This window comes from Triticum urartu, chromosome 2A (genome assembly GCF_056163025.1).
Source record: "Triticum urartu cultivar PI428250 chromosome 2A, HENAU_Tu73, whole genome shotgun sequence".
In the NCBI taxonomy this organism is placed as follows: domain Eukaryota; kingdom Viridiplantae; phylum Streptophyta; class Magnoliopsida; order Poales; family Poaceae; genus Triticum; species Triticum urartu.
The window spans coordinates 221,712,703-221,728,675 of NC_141874.1; the positions used below are offsets into that span (position 1 = coordinate 221,712,703).

At 45.6% G+C, this 15,973-nt stretch overlaps 1 pseudogene; it reads right to left on the reverse strand.

Annotated features, from left to right (window-relative positions):
- The window catches only part of LOC147984646 (uncharacterized), a 62,241-nt pseudogene extending 46,718 nt beyond the window's left edge, over positions 1-15,523 (reverse strand).
- Between the last annotated feature and the right edge of the window lie 450 nt (positions 15,524-15,973).

The following is a 15,973-nucleotide window of genomic DNA, read 5'->3' on the forward strand; positions in this document are numbered from 1 at the left end:
TCACCTTTTTATTCATCGGCAACTAATTTGCAATATGTGAATCCCACCTTGCCGATGAATGGGAGAATTGGCCATGCTACTACTAGCTATTCGCCCACTTAATCTCAACCATCATATGCTATACCTCATGTTAGTAATTTTTCAGCACCGTATGCAACTGTAGATGTTCGTAATTTGGCCCCGCATCTTCATGGTCATAGCTGAATAAGTGAAATTTTTACAGGAACACATGTGCGGTCATCAAATACTGTAGCATATAATGCGTACTCTATGCAATTCAAGAATTTCGGCAACACTCACAAATCATTGCCACAAGAATCTGAAAGTATTGCAGAGCAATCCCTTCCAGAAGCGGTTGTGGCTGCATTAAAAAAGAGTTTGGCACAAAACAAGAGAATTAGTGCTCTTTGCCTTGAACAATATGAAAAGGGGTTGTTTCCTGATTATGCTGCAATAAAGGCTAGAGTTTTGCAGGAAGATGAAACTTCATCAATTGATAGTATTGGTGAGAGAGCATATGGTTATACAGCAGTGCATACACCTCCACCTAGTACCGCAGCATATTATACACCCCCTACACAATTGCAAAATTTCGGCAACACTAACACTTCATTGCCGAAAGATCCTAAAAGCATTGGGGGGCAAACTAATCTAGAGTAGACTGAAATTGAGAGGGGAGTTAAAGCTTTGCGTGATAGGATGCAAGTACTTCGCCAAGAGAAAATTGATAGGCAATTAGCTCAAAGAAAAGAATCCTTGCCAATTGATATAACCGGTGAAAATAATGATGATTCGGAAACTAAAAGTTCTTTGGTTGAAAAAGCCGAATCAAGTTGTATATATTCCGAATCCATCAAATCCAAAGAGGCAAACATTGTTGAGAAAGGGCATGGAAAGTATAGCAAGACAGCCATACTTGATTTTTCTGAAGTTAATGGAACCTAATTCCTGCCCTATGAGTTTCATGCCATAGAAATTGATGAGCTTCAAGAACAAGAACAAGTGGCCGAAGAAAGTTTGGTGGACGAAGTTCTTCAAACTAATGATGCACGAAATTAAGAGAAAAATGATCATAAGGCGCTGGGGAGCTATCCGAAGGCGGAGCAAGATATTCTTCAAGTCACACCACCATCATGCTCTCCCAACATATTTGAAGAGGTATGTCTAGCAATTAATTACCTGTTTTCAGATTTGGTCATGACTTAGTTGTTGATGCATATATTAGAAAAGTCTTCATAAAAAATATTGAGAGACCAATGAAGAAGGGTAATTTATCTGTTAGCAATCAGATTGTCACAAAGCATATAAGTCAACATATTGCACCATTCAGAAAGACCGATTGCAAAAAATTATTCCAGCCAAGGCTTTCCCCGTTGCTTTCTCTAAAGCTCATATCTAATTGGGTAGCTCTGCTTATTTCTTACTTGGCTTACACTTGGTCTCAATTGAGACATGTATGTTCTAGCTATTTTCGTTTCAGAAATTTAAAGCCAAGGTTAAAATCTTCTGAGAAAACTGATGCCAGTATAGTTTCTTATCCAAAGACATCGGAGATAGAGTGCAAAACACAATGCATAGCCGAATGGGGTGATGCAAAATCTGAACCATTCGTTTGCTTAACTCCAAAGCCGTTCTCACAACACGATCGGCTAGAAAACAAGAAGTATACCTTCAATTCAAGCATGTGTGATCAAATATTTGATTTGTTGCTGAAAAATAATTACATTACAATTCTTGATCACCATGTTAAGCCATCAATCCAAGGACGAATGTATTGTAAGTTGCATGATTCGTCCAAGCATAATTTTGAGGATTGCAACATGTTTCGTCAAATAGTTAAATTGGCCATTGAAAAAGGACGATTGAAGTTTGTTGAAATACCAAGAGATGACCAGTCTATTCCGATTGGTCCCGATGGCAAAAAGTTTTTGCGTTGGCTGCTTCAAGCCGATCCATTTAAAGAGAAGGTAAAAACTGCAGGTGATGGGATCAAGCTTTCAAGTAAAGAAGTTGTTGAAGAGCATAATGAACATAATCTTAAGGGAGAGATTTCCATCGAAGCTACAATGGGGACGCCAAGGACCGGGGGGCAGCAAGAAAATCCAATGATCGATGAAAGCAAACCAAAAGAAAACAAAGGCCGAAATAAGCGCAAGTGTAAGAGATCAAAAATCACCTTCGCTGAACTATTGGATAAATATCAAAAGAAGATTGAAGAGAAGAATGCTTATCGGCCAAATCATGTAAAGAAACCAAGATCATCCCCAAGGCGCAAATATGAGGATCGGTATTGGCAAAGTGAGAATTTTAATACAACATATTCATATCCTTGTTTTGGGCCACCAATGCCAATTTTATGGATGCCTCCCTATGCTCATATAGATCCATATTCCTCATGGGACATGTATGATACAAGGGCACATTCTCCATCTTATTTTAGACCATCTCACCAATATTATGCAGCTTCAAGAAGATCAACATTTGAACAATCACATGTTAAAGACCGTTTCAATCATAACGAATCGGTCCAGAGCTCAAGGAAGAAGAAAGAGGCGGTAAAGCAAGTTTACCGCGTGAAAAGAGATGGTCGTAAGTGTGCTACTTCAGATTTGATCTCAAATAACAAAGAGCCAATTAAAGTGTTGACATTGGCTACAAAAGGCAAAGAAGTGAAGCAATCAATTGATAAAAATCAGAGTGCCAAATCTGAAGAAAAGAGGTTGAGGGTGCACAAGGCCCAAAACGAGCTGCCATTGGTTGAAACAAAATCACAGCCGACATGCTCACTTGGCTTATCATATTGGCAAAAGAAGAAATTCCAAAATCTTAGTGCACAAGAGCTAAGAAAGAAGAACATGGCATGGGTTCCCAAGAAGATCTATCAAGACAAAAATGATGTGCATGCTTCTATTGCAACAAGTACAATAAAAGTGAAGAAGGAAAAGAATGAAAGCAACAAACAATTAAGCCGAAGGTGCGCATCACAACATCAAAATCTTCAGTTAGCACATCATCCATTTTCTTCAACCATGCCGTTGATGCCTTTGTCATGAAATTCATCCCTAGGTATGATCAATTACCCTCCATGGATTTATTTTGATCCATGGATGCAACATAATTTTCTATATGATGAGAGGGTATTACCAAATTACTATACGTATGGTTAGTTACATTGTTGCTAATACAAAGGGGCCGGAATATTTTATTCCTATTTTATTTGTATATTTCGGCAATACATAATTTGGTGGGTGAATTCTACATGGACCTCATGTTAATGGCCGATATTTATCTATCGCCCTAGGAATATGTCAAAGCATGGCCGGTGTAGTATCCTAACACCGTCCTTAGTTCAATTGGAGACCAAAACAAGCACCATGCCGCTGAAAATATTTTTTCACAATAATCAAAGCTGAATATAAATTTTTATTCGGTTTGGAGCTTTTGGTTGCCATAGGTGCTATACATATTGAGGCTTTGGGTGATTCGTTATGAGTAGTACAACAAATATCCAAGGATAATCAATTTTTTGACAAATCACTTATAGTTTATCTTGGGGTATGTCTAGATGCAAAATTTACCTTGGGTTGCGTTAAAATTGTTCATATATTTAGACATGTCAATTGAAGAGAGTTGGCATAGCAAGCATCCGGCTACCATGTCCATCATGGTGTATTGCATATCTATCAATAGCCGATGCTTATTCTTGCCAACATAGGTAAGGGCGAATTGGAGCTCACTACCTCGGCCACTAATGAAACTTTTATGCAGACAAAGTAAGGATTCGAGAAAGTTCATTGTTGATTATCTGCAAGATCCTAGCAGAAGGGTGGACAATATGGTTGATGGATGCTCTTGACATGCATACCTATGGAACTTTATAGTAGGATTAATGAAGTTGAGAATATAAAATTATCATCCTAAGCATATGAAAAATGGCTGATGTAGTGTTGACATCGTCCTTAGAGCAAGCTATGTGCAAGTTATTTTTCGGCACACAAGCTTTGCCGAAAAACAGGGGGGCATGTGTTGACACCAGATTTTGGCACGGTCAAGAACTTATTTAAGATGGCCTCAAATGGAGAAGTGATCTACGCGGAAGAGTTCTGTATTATTGATATGAACATCATTGAAGTTTGGGTCATCACCGTTCGATTTCATCTCGAAGGCCGAAACTATGCTCAAAATACTAAGATCTTATATTCAGAGTACAGTTTGGCCGATTAGGCCCCCAAGACGACCTCAAATGGAAAAATGATCTACATGGGTTGTCTTCGTCTCGTCGAAACGATCGATTTTGATATAAAAATTATTCAAGTCCGAGTTCGTATGCAAAAGTTAGAGCAATCGGAGTGCAGCCTTGTCACGAGGCGAGATGTGGCGCGCCCCACCAGACACATGTCTGATGGGTAGCGCGAGGGAATAGCCTGTTTTGCGCGACCGATTTAACCCTCAAGATGACTTCTGATAGAAAAACCTTCAGCATGAAAGTTGTTCGTCTCGTCGAAACGGTCAATATTTCTTTTGGGCTCGTTTTCATCCGAGATGGTTTACCATCACAAAAAAGGCCCGCGAGGTGCAGCTAGTTTAAACTGAACAGTTTTGGAAAGTTCGGATAAAACCAATCCACAATTGACTAGGGTTTTGGACGTGAATCCAAGCCTTTTCCTTGAACGGGAAGTCCAGCTGCCTCTTATATATCTAAGGGGTGACGGCTGATTGAACAACACACAATCGAACAATCAATCTATCATCTTTTACCTTTACCTTTATCTCTCTCCCTTGTTCTTTTTCTTTCTCGTTCTTCGTTCGTTCTTCTTCATTGCAGGGCGACGAACCTCGAGGCCCTAGGGGCGGTCAGGCTGACCTAGGGCAGCCCATAGCCGCCTCGTGCCCTGATGGGGTCCCTACCGGGCGTGTGAGGTTTTGGGTCTACAAAAGCACCCCCCGGATTGTCTTGCGTACCGCGCTTCTGGCGGGTCTCCTTCGACGTGAGCTGCGGTGCATCACCCTCGGTGTTGGAGGCACACGGTGACGTGTTCGTGTGCGAACAAACTTATATCTTTTAGAGCACGGCAGTGGTTTTATTTTATAGAAATAATTGATCTCTCATGCTTCACTTCTATTATTTTGAGAGTCCTTTAGAACAACATGGCATTATAAAAACTTTCATATAAGTGCATTGAATACTAAGAGAATTTTGATACTTGATGATTGTTTTGAGATATGGAGATGGTGATATTAGAGTCTTGCTAGTTGAGTAGTTGTGAATTTAAGAAATACTTGTGTTGAAGTTTGTGATTCCCGTAGCATGCACGTATGGTGAACCGTTATGTGATGAAGTCGGAGCATGATTTATTTATTGATTGCCTTCCTTATGAGTGGCGATCGGGGACGAGCGATGGTCTTTTCCTACCAATCCACCTCCCTAGGAGCATGCGCATAGTACTTTGTTTCGATAACTACTAGATTTTTGCAATAAGTATGTGAGTTCTTTATGACTAATGTTGATTCCATGGATTATACGCACTCTCACCCTTCCACCATTGCTAGCCTCTCTAGTACCGCGCAACTTTTGCCGGTACCATAAACCCACTATATACATTCCTCAAAACAGCCACCATACCTACCTATTATGGCATTTGCATAGCCATTCCGAGATATATTGCCATGCAACTTTCCACCGTTCCATTTATTATGACACGCTCCATCATTGTCATATTGCTTTGCATGATCCTGTAGTTGACATCGTATTTGTGGCAAAGCCACCTTCATAATTCTTTCATACATGTCACTCTTGATTCATTGCACATCCCGGTACACCGCCGAAGGCATTCATGTAGAGTCATATTTTGTTCTAAGTATCGAGTTGTAATTCTTGAGTTGTAAGTAAATAAAAGTGTGAAGGTCATCATTATTAGAACATTGTCCCATGTGAGGTAAGGATGATGGAGACCATGATTCCCCCACAAGTCGGGATGAGACTTCGGAAGAAAAATAGAAAAAGAAAAAGAAAAAAGAGGCCATAAAAAAGAGAAAAGGCCCAAATAAAAAAAATAAAAAATAAAAAAAATGAGAGAAAAGGAGAGAAGGGACAATGCTACTATCCTTTTACCACACTTGTGCTTTAAAGTAGCACCATGATCTTCATGATAGAGAGTCTCCTATGTTGTCACATTCATATACTAGTGAGAATTTTTCATTATAAAACTTGGCTTGTATATTCCAATGACGGGCTTCCTCAAAATGCCCTATGTATTCATGAGCAAGCGAGTTGGATGCACACCCACTTAGTTTCTTTTATTGAGCTTTCATATACTTATAGCTCTAGTGCATCCGTTGCATGGCAATCCCTACTCACTCACATTGATATCTATTTATGGGCATCTTCATAGCCCATTGATATGCCTAGTTGATGTGATACTATCTTCTCCTTTTTGTCTCCTCCACAACCACCATTCCATTCCACCTATAGTGCTATGTCCATGGCTCATGCTCATGTATTGCGTGAAGATTGAAAAAGTTTGAGAACATCAAAAGTGTGAAACAATTGCTTGGCTTGTCATCGGAGGTGTGCATGATTTAAATATTTTGTGTAGTGAAGATAGAGCATACCCAGACTATATGATTTTGAAGGGATAAATTTCTTTGACCATGTTATTTTGAGAAGACATGATTACTTTGTTAGTATGCTGGAAGTATTGCTATTTTTATGTCAACAATAAACTTTTATCTTGAATCTTTCGGATCTGAACATTCATGCCACAATAAAGAAAAATTACATTGAGAAATATGTTAGGAAGCATTCCACATCAAAAATTCTGTTTTTATCATTTACCTACTCGAGAACGAGCAGGAATTAAGCTTGGGGATGCTGATACGTCTCCAACGTATCTATAATTTTTTATTGTTCCATGCTATTATATTATCTGTTTTGGATGTTTATGGGCTTTATTATACACTTCTATACTATTTTTGGGACTAACCTATTAACCTAGAGCCTAGTGCCAGTTTCTGTTTTTTCCTTGTTTTTCAGTATAGCAGAAAAGGAAAATCAAATGGAGTCCAATTGACCTGAAACTTCACGGAGATCATTTTTGGACCAAAAGAAGCCCACGGAGTACCGGAGGTGGGCCAGAAGAGTCCCGAGGCCACCACGAGGGTGGGGGCGCGCCCTACCCCCCTGGGCGCGCCCCGTGCCTCGTGGCCGCCTCGTGCCCCCCCTGACCAACTTTTTTCGCCTCTATATATATATATATACCCAAGAAACATCGGGAAGCAGAATAGATCGGGAGTTCCGCCGCCAGAAGCCTCCGTAGCCACCGAAAACCAATCTAGACCCGTTCCGGCACCCTGCCGGAGGGGGAATCCTTCTCCGGTGGCCATCTTCATCATCCCGGTGCTCTCCATGACAAGGAGGGAGTAGTTCTCCCTCGGGGCTGAGGGTATGTACCAGTAGCTATGTGTTTGATCTCTCTCTCTCGTGTTCTTGAGGTGGTACGATCTTGATGTATCACGAGCTTTGTTATTATAGTTGGAACTTATGATGTTTCTCCCCCTCTACTCTCTTGTAATGGATTGAGTTTTCCCTTTGAAGTTATCTTATCGGATTGAGTCTTTAAGTATTTGAGAACACTTGATGTATGTATTGCAGGTGCTTATCTGTGGTGACAATGGGATATCTTGTGATCCACTTGATGTATGTTTTGGTGATCAACTTGCGAGTTCCGTGACCTCGTGAACTTATGCATAGGGGTTGGCACACATTTTCGTCTTGACTCTCCGGTAGAAACTTTGGGGCACTCTTTGAAGTTCTTTGTGTTGGTTGAATAGATGAATCTGAGATTGTGTGATGCATATCGTATAATCATACCCACGGATACTTGAGGTGACATTGGAGTATCTAGGTGACATTAGGGTTTTGGTTGATTTGTGTCTTAAGGTGTTATTCTAGTATGAGCTCTATGATAGATTGAACGGAAAGAATAGCTTCATCTTATTTTACTACGGACTCTTGAATAGATCGATCAGAAAGGATAACTTTGAGGTGGTTTCGTACCCTACCATAATCTCTTCGTTTGTTCTCCGCTATTAGTGACTTTGGAGTGACTCTTTTTTGCATGTTGAGGGATAGTTATATGATCCAATTATGTTATTATTGTTGAGAGAACTTGCACTAGTGAAAGTATGAACCCTAGGCCTTGTTTCCTAGCATTGCAATACCGTTTACGCTCACTTTTATCATTAATTACCTTGCTGTTTTTATATTTTCAGATTACAAAAACCTTTATCTATCATCCATATTGCACTTGTATCACCATCTCTTCGCCGAACTAGTGCACCTATACAATTTACCATTGTATTGGGTGTGTTGGGGACACAAGAGACTCTTTGTTATTTGGTTGCAGGGTTGCTTGAGAGAGACCATCTTCATCCTACGCCTCCCACGTATTGATAAACCTTAGTCATCCACTTGAGGGAAATTTCCTACTGTCCTACAAACCTCTGCACTTGGAGGCCCAACAACGCCTACAAGAAGAAGGTTGTGTAGTAGACATCAAGCTCTTTTGTAGGCCCGACAACTTTTATAATATGACATCACGCCTGTCCGGTCATAATTTTGGACCATTTTTCGTCTGCCGCTCCATGTTTCGAGACGCGGTTGCCATTGGCACGTCTTGTCAAAGCAGAGATCGTGCCCTCTTATTACGGGATTCTCATCAATACGGGTGTGGATGACCCAACCGTGCCGTTTTGCACGGCCCTTGGGAATAGGCAAGTTCAAGGCGAGTGGGGAGACGCTTGACATTCGCGGCCTTTATAAGGGGATAAGGATTCCCTACCTTCACCACACCTCAGCCCCTCCTCAGCCTTTCCGCCCCTGAGCTCCAGCGCCCAAGCTTCTAGCTTTTCCCTCAACCGAGAAAACACTCCAAAAATGTCCGGATCTGGAGCTGGGAGTAAGTGGATGGCCTCCTCCGTCAAGAAGAAGGATATCAAGGCGCTCCGGCAGGCCGGATATCTAGCCAAGGAGATCGCTCACCGACTCCCGGATAAGGGACAGATCGTCCCTACTCCAGAGCCCCATGAGTGGATTGTTTTCCTCACACATTTCATCCGCGGGCTGGGTTTCCCTCTCCACCCCTTCGTTCATGGACTGATGTTTTACTACGGGCTAGACTTCCATGACCTAGCCCCCAACTTCATCCTCAACATCACGACATTCATTGTCGTGTGTGAGGCCTTCCTCCGCATCCCGCCTCATTTCAGCCTATGCTTGAAGACCTTCAATGTGAAGCCGAAGGTGGTGAGTGGCCAACAAGCAGAATGCGTAGGCGCCATGGTGGGCAAGATGCCCAACGTTACCTGGCCCGAAGGCTCGTTCGCGGAGACGGTGAAAGGGTGGCAATCGGGGTGGTTCTATATCACCGAGCCGCACGACGCCAACTGGGTGGCGGCCCCCGAATTTAGATCTGGATTCCCGATGTGGCTCACCTCCTGGCAAGAGAGGGGCCTAACCTAGGGTGCCTCGAACGAACTGACTGGGCTCCAGACGTGTGTCCAGAATATGATGGGTAGGAAGATCAAGCTCGTCAATGTGGTCCAGGTCATGCTCATTCGTCGGGTTCTTCCGTGCCAACGCCAGACTCGCTATCTTTGGGAGTATGATCTGGCAAAGCACCAGACGCTACAAGAGCTCTTTGGCACAACGCACAAAGAAATCTGGAAAGTGCTCTTCAAGGCCAGCGAGACGCCACCGCCCATGACCGAAGATCGCGGGCTTAGCTTAAAACACCAGGCTAACCCGGTAAGCTCTTCTAATGTTTTCAAGGCATACCCTTTACTAGCATATTTTGAGAAAAGGCCTAAGCCTTCCTACCCGTGTTTTCAGGCCTGGATCAAGATAGCAGAGGAGATTAACAGTCCGGCTCCGCTACCCGAAGACCAAGAATTCCCATTGTTGACGAAAATGCTTTTTCCAGCACCTTATGAGGTGCCGGAGAAGACGGCCAAAGGGGCCAAGAAGGGCCTTCACCGAAAAGGCGCTCCGGACATGATGCCCAAAGACGAGACTTCCTCTTCGTCCGCCGCCGACGATGACGAGGAGGAAGAAGAAAGAGACTCCCCACCTGAAGTGGGGAGGAAGAAGAGAGCGGCCTCCACAAATCCAGAGGCAGGAGCGCCTAAAAGGGTTAGAGGTTCCCACGCGGATAACTCCGTGTGGGATGTGGACAGCAGTCCGGAGAGACCTCGTTGGACCAAGCCTCAGGCCGCCTCGTAAGTACCAGGATCCGAAAACATCTAGCTTTCCCGGTTTGGAATATTGATAAACCTTGTTATTGTAGTCCAGCGCGCGATGGCTCCCCTCGATCCTCGTCCGAGGGATCGCTAGACTCCAAGGAGATGGCTAGCATGTCTCCGCCACATGCTCATTCTGTCTCTCCCAAGGATGACGAGGTGGTGTCGCAAAAGATCATCCCCGACCGGGGGGGCTTCCGGAGATCATCGGGGCGATGCCCCAGGATGATTCCTCAATTGTCGGACGCATGGGGGGAAAGCCCCTGTGAGGACCGGCGACGGGGGCCGGGTTCCCTTCGGACCTGAGCCGGGTGCCATTCCGGAGACCTATGTGGCTCCAGAGTCCAACGAACGGCATGCTCCGAGAGGAGGGAGTGTGCCTATTCCGCCAGTGACCTCTATCCAACTAGAGGCACCGGATAACCTGCTGGAGGCGCTACGAGGTGCCTCTATTATGGATGCACACCGCGCCCTTATGGGCACGGTAATAGAGAAGGTCCAGTTCATGAAAAGCGGACTGACCGAAGCTTGCACTAGCCTTCTATCATGCTTTGAGCTAAGTAATGCATTTGTAAGAAGAATATCACAGTATAGACAGTAGCCCCTGATGCTTTGTTTGGTGTTCGGAAAGAAGAAGTCGAACAGAGGATCGAAGAGAAAAAAATCGCAGGAGTCTAACATAAGTTGTCTTTGTGAATAAGCAGGTGTCGCTACAGGCTGCCACCGCTCAAGCTGTAGAGGTCTCCAGACTGAAGCGGAAACTGGAGCGGGCCGAGGAAGAGCTCGTCCTCGTAAAGAAGCAGCTAGAGGATACCCAAGGTATGTGCTGATCTGCTGGTACCTTTTAAGAAAAAAATGAAAAGTCCATCCAGACTGAGTTGCCGTGAACTTTATTTGGGGCCACGACCGAGGTGGCAACCCTCAAGAAGGCGCTGGCCGAGGCGGCCAAGGAGCATGCCGTGAATGAGAAGCACAAGGCCCAGGTCGGCGAGGCCAAGCAACAGCTCCAGGAAACGACCAAGAGATTTGAGTCCTTGGAGCGTGATTGTAAGGCGCAAGTCCGAGCTGGTGACGGCCCGCCGGAGCGCACTGGATGCACGAGCCAAAGCCCAGAACACCCTCCAGGAAATTCAGGCGGCCAAGGAGATTACGACGGGTAATTCTTTCACCATGCAAATCAAGTATGTAAAAGAAACATTCCATGTACTTATCTGAATTTGGGTTTTCCAGGGGCGTTTGCGGATCTGTCGCGTAGTATATCGGATGCTGCCGAGTATTACAGAGGAAAATAAGGTATTTCTACGGAGAAGTTGTTCTGGTCTTAGTATCTTGGACCCGAACATCCGTTGCCATTCATCGACCAGCTGAAGCAGTTGGTCGAGGTGCACAAGTCGGCAGAGCTAGCCATGAAGGACCTGATAGTCCGGCTGTGGCCTGTCGAGCCTGTACCTACCAGCTATTTCGGACTTGTTAAGTGGCTTGTAAATGCCTGTCCGCGACTCGAAACCGTGAAGCGGTCGGTCTGCATTGAAGGTGCGCATATGGCCATTGCCCGCATCAAGACGCATTGGGCAAAGCTGGATGCCAAGAAGCTGATGACCGAGGGGCCGCGGGAGGGCGAAAAGCATCGTCGACCCAAGCTCTATTTTGATGGCGTCCTGGAGGGGTCCCGCCTTGTGGCGGAACAATGTTCGAAGGATGTCATTTTACCATGAGAACATTTGTATTATCTTGTCCTGTAATTTGGAGTAGTGATGTTATGTATTATAATGCTTATGATTTACATTTTACCTCCTGTGCGGTCGTTTATGAAATCTGAGAGTTGACTAGTCATCGGCTTCTGCCCCCACGTAGATAGTACGGGGTTGTTCAGGATAAATCTAAACACTCTTTACTCCACATTCTGGTCCTTAAAGGAGGTGTTTAGTGCAACGAACAAGGCAATTAGACTATGCGGCCTTTACCGCCCTCACTTAGCCATAGGAGTTTGACAATTTGAAAAAGCTTGGCGAAGCCCCTAGTATTCGGAAGGCCGAACGAGGGGCGTTATACACGCCTAATCAGAGGGACCGACTCTTCGCATGAAGCGGTAAAAATCTCTAACGATTTGGAACCTCTCGAACAGTTGACCGGCTATCGCCGCATCATGACAGTCAGTTTTCGGCTTTCTCTATTGAGGTGCTCGTATGGAAGATCCGGGACACAATCGTAGTAGTTATCCCTTTACTACCCTAGATGATATAGCGAAGCGTAGGGTAGTAAGCACAGGAGCCAGGCAACCCAACTATTGACCAAAGACATGATTCGGGGCCGATGCATATAGTGCTATAAGTTCGGGGTGCCGAACTATATTAGAAAAAGTGTTCGGACTTTTGTTGCCATAGAACGGGGTGTAATGAAGCCCCTGGTGCAGTAATACGTACCATAGTGTACGCGTGTAATATATAATATACACAAAGTTGAGGAAACAGGAAAAATTAAGTAATAAGCTGACGCCACCATTTATCAATCATTGTGATGTAATTAGTACGTCGAGGCGTACTTTGTGCGAGTAATGTGATAAGCAAGTAAAGCTATTCGACATGTCGTAACCAAGGCCGAGCTACGTGCGGGTATGTAAAACAAGTTTGGCAATCGTTTAATAGAGACCACCTAGGGATTCCCTTGTATGCCAGAGCTTCTTGCCTCCTTGGTGTGTTCTGTAAGCGGGTCAACCATATAGACCTAGAAAAGAGAAAAGACCCGTGATAATAGAAAGAAAAAATAAAGGCGTGCAAATCCCAGGGTCAGTCAAGCCGCACTATGGATCGCGAGCGAGTTATGCCTCCATCAGTACCCATGAGGTTTGAGTGCGTAATTATGTACGCGCAGCACGGGTGCCTCCTTCCTCATCAGGGCTGGGACGGAGGCCGAATTTACTAATTCAGCTCTTGATGAACCGAACTGCCCTTTTGTAGTGTAGTCCGGACCTTCTTGACGATGTCCACGGGTTCGGCGGCTGGATTATGGTGCCGCTTTAGAAGGCCGCTCTGTACTTCTACTGCAGTATGTTCCTCTGTACGGAGGGAACATTCCGTGTTTCCATTTACCGTAATGACACCACATAGACCGGGCATCTTGAGCTTGAGATAAGCATAATGTGGCACCGTGTTGAATTTGGAGAACGCGGTTCGTCCGAGCAGTAAGTGGTAGCCGCTGCGGAAGGGGACGATATCGAAGATTAGCTCTTCGCTTCGGAAGTTATCTGGGGAACCGAAGACCACCTCCAGCGTGATCGAGCCCACACAGCAGGCTTCCACGCCTGGTATAACTCCTTTAAAGGTAGTTATCATGGGCTTGATTCATGAGGGATTAATGCCCATTTTGTGTACTGTATCCTGATAGAGCAGGTTGAGGCTGCTACCACCGTCCATTAGGACTCCTGTCATGTGAAATCCGTCGATGATTGGGTCCAGTAACAAATCGGCCGAACCACCATGACGGATACTAGTTGGATGATCACTATGATCGAAGGTGATCGGGAATGACCACCATGGGTTGAATTTTGGGGCGACTAGCTCTACCGCGTACACGTCCCAAAGTGCGCACTTGTGCTCCCTTTTGGGGATGTGTGTAGCGTATATCATGTTCACCGTTTTGACTTGAGGAGGGAATTTCTTCTGCCGCCGTTGTTCGGCTGCCGAGGTTCCTCGTCTTCGTCCTCGCTCTGCGATTCCCCTTTCTTGTTTCCGCTATTTACCTTGCTGGCTTGCTTAAGGACCCGACAATCCCTAGTAGTATGGTTGGCCGGTTTGTCTGGGGTGCCATGTATTTTGCAAGGACGATCGAGTATGCGGTCCAAGCTGGATGGTCCTCCGCCATTCCTTTTATAGGGCTTCTTTCACTGGCCAGATTTGGAGCCGTTGAATCCGGCGTGAACTATGGTGTCATCAGTGTTGTCGCCATTGCTTCGGCATTTGTGTCTGTTGTGCCGGATCTCTTCGGAGCTGTTCTTGGCCTCGGAGGGGCCTGTCTCACTGGCTGTGTTTTTGCTACGAGCCAGCCAGCTGTCCTCTCCCGCGCAAAAGCAGGTCATGAGTGCCGTAAGGACTTCCATGGACTTTGGTTTCTCTTGGCCGAGGTGGCGTGCTAGCCGTTCGTCACGGATGCTGTGTTTGAACGCCGCTAGGGCTTCAGCATCCGGATAGTCAACGATCTGGTTCTTTTTGGTTAGGAACCTAGTCCAGAATTTTCTGGCTGATTCTCCAGGTTGTTGAACTATGTGGCTTAAATCATCGGCACCGGGTGGCCGGACATATGTACCTTGGAAGTTGTCAAGAAAGGCTTCTTCCAGATCCTCCCAGCTGCTGATGGAATTCTCGGGCCGACTATTCAGCCAGTGTCTAGCTGGCCGTTTGAGTTTTAGTGGGAGGTATTTGATGGCGTGGAGGTCGTCTCCCCTGGCCATGTGGATGTGGAGAATAAAGTCCTCAATCCATAGTGTGGGGTCATTTGTTCCGTTGTATGATTCAATATTGACGGGCTTGAATCCCTCGAGGAATTCGTGATGCAGCACCTCGTCTGTGAAGCAGAGAGGGTGTGCGGCGCCTTTATATCGAGCCGCATCATAGCGCACCTCCGATGGAGTGCGTCTGCGGCTATTGGCCTACGTGTGACTAGGTTTGTCACGCCCGAATAGGTAGCCATCATCCTGAGTTGGGAAGTGTCCTCGCGATCCGTAGATTGATCTGGTGTGTTCTGCTCTGCTGTCCAGCTCCTGCCGAAGGTCGTATGTAAGGTCCCGAGCTGTTCTGTCCTTGTTTTTGCAAGGTGGTGGGGTGGGTTGTTATTCAGCCTGAGTTGCCGCTTTATCCCGACCGCGGGGTGGTCGGTTCGCCGCACTATCTCGACCGCGTGGTGGTCGGTCCACATTGCGTGAGGGAGGTATGGGATTTAGTGCCTCCTCATCAAACTGAGGTAGTAGTCTACGCTTTGGGTAACTCTTGGCTGGGCGCGTGAGGCCGTATTCTTCGGCTGCCAGGACATCAATCCACCTGTCGATGAGCAGGTCTTGATCGGCCTGAAGCTGCTGCTTCTTCTTCTTCAGGCTTCTTGCGGTGGCTATTAGCTGACGCTTGAAGTGCTCCTGCTCGAGGGGTGCCTCAGGTATGATGAAGTCCTCATTACCGAGGCTCTCATCATCCTCGGAGACTGGACGATAACTGTCATCGTCTGGGTCATTGGGCATGGTCTGATTATCAGGGTTATCTTGCCCGTTGTCTTGTTCCTCCTATTCGGATGCAGCCCCAACAGGGTCTTCGTTATTTTTGGCGTCGCCTGGAGTGCTATTCTCTCTGGTGCCAGTATTCCCATCGTTTGAGTGACGAGGCTTAGAGCGGCGTTTAGGGCGCCGGCGCTTGGACTGTGTCTCAGGAGGTTTATTCGCAACTGGATCTCCTTTGTCATTGTCGCTAGCTTTTTTATGTGTGTCGACCATGTACAGATTGTAGGAAGAGGTGGCCGTCCAACGTCCAGTAAATGGAGGGTTTTGGCCTTGCTCCTAGTCGACATCGTCATCCATACCGTTGATGTCTTCGGAGCTGTAATCGAGCACGTCGGTTAAATCATCGATAGTGGCTATGAAGTGGGTGGCGGGTGGGAAACAAAATTTCCCATCATCAGCCTATGGCTCGAGCCG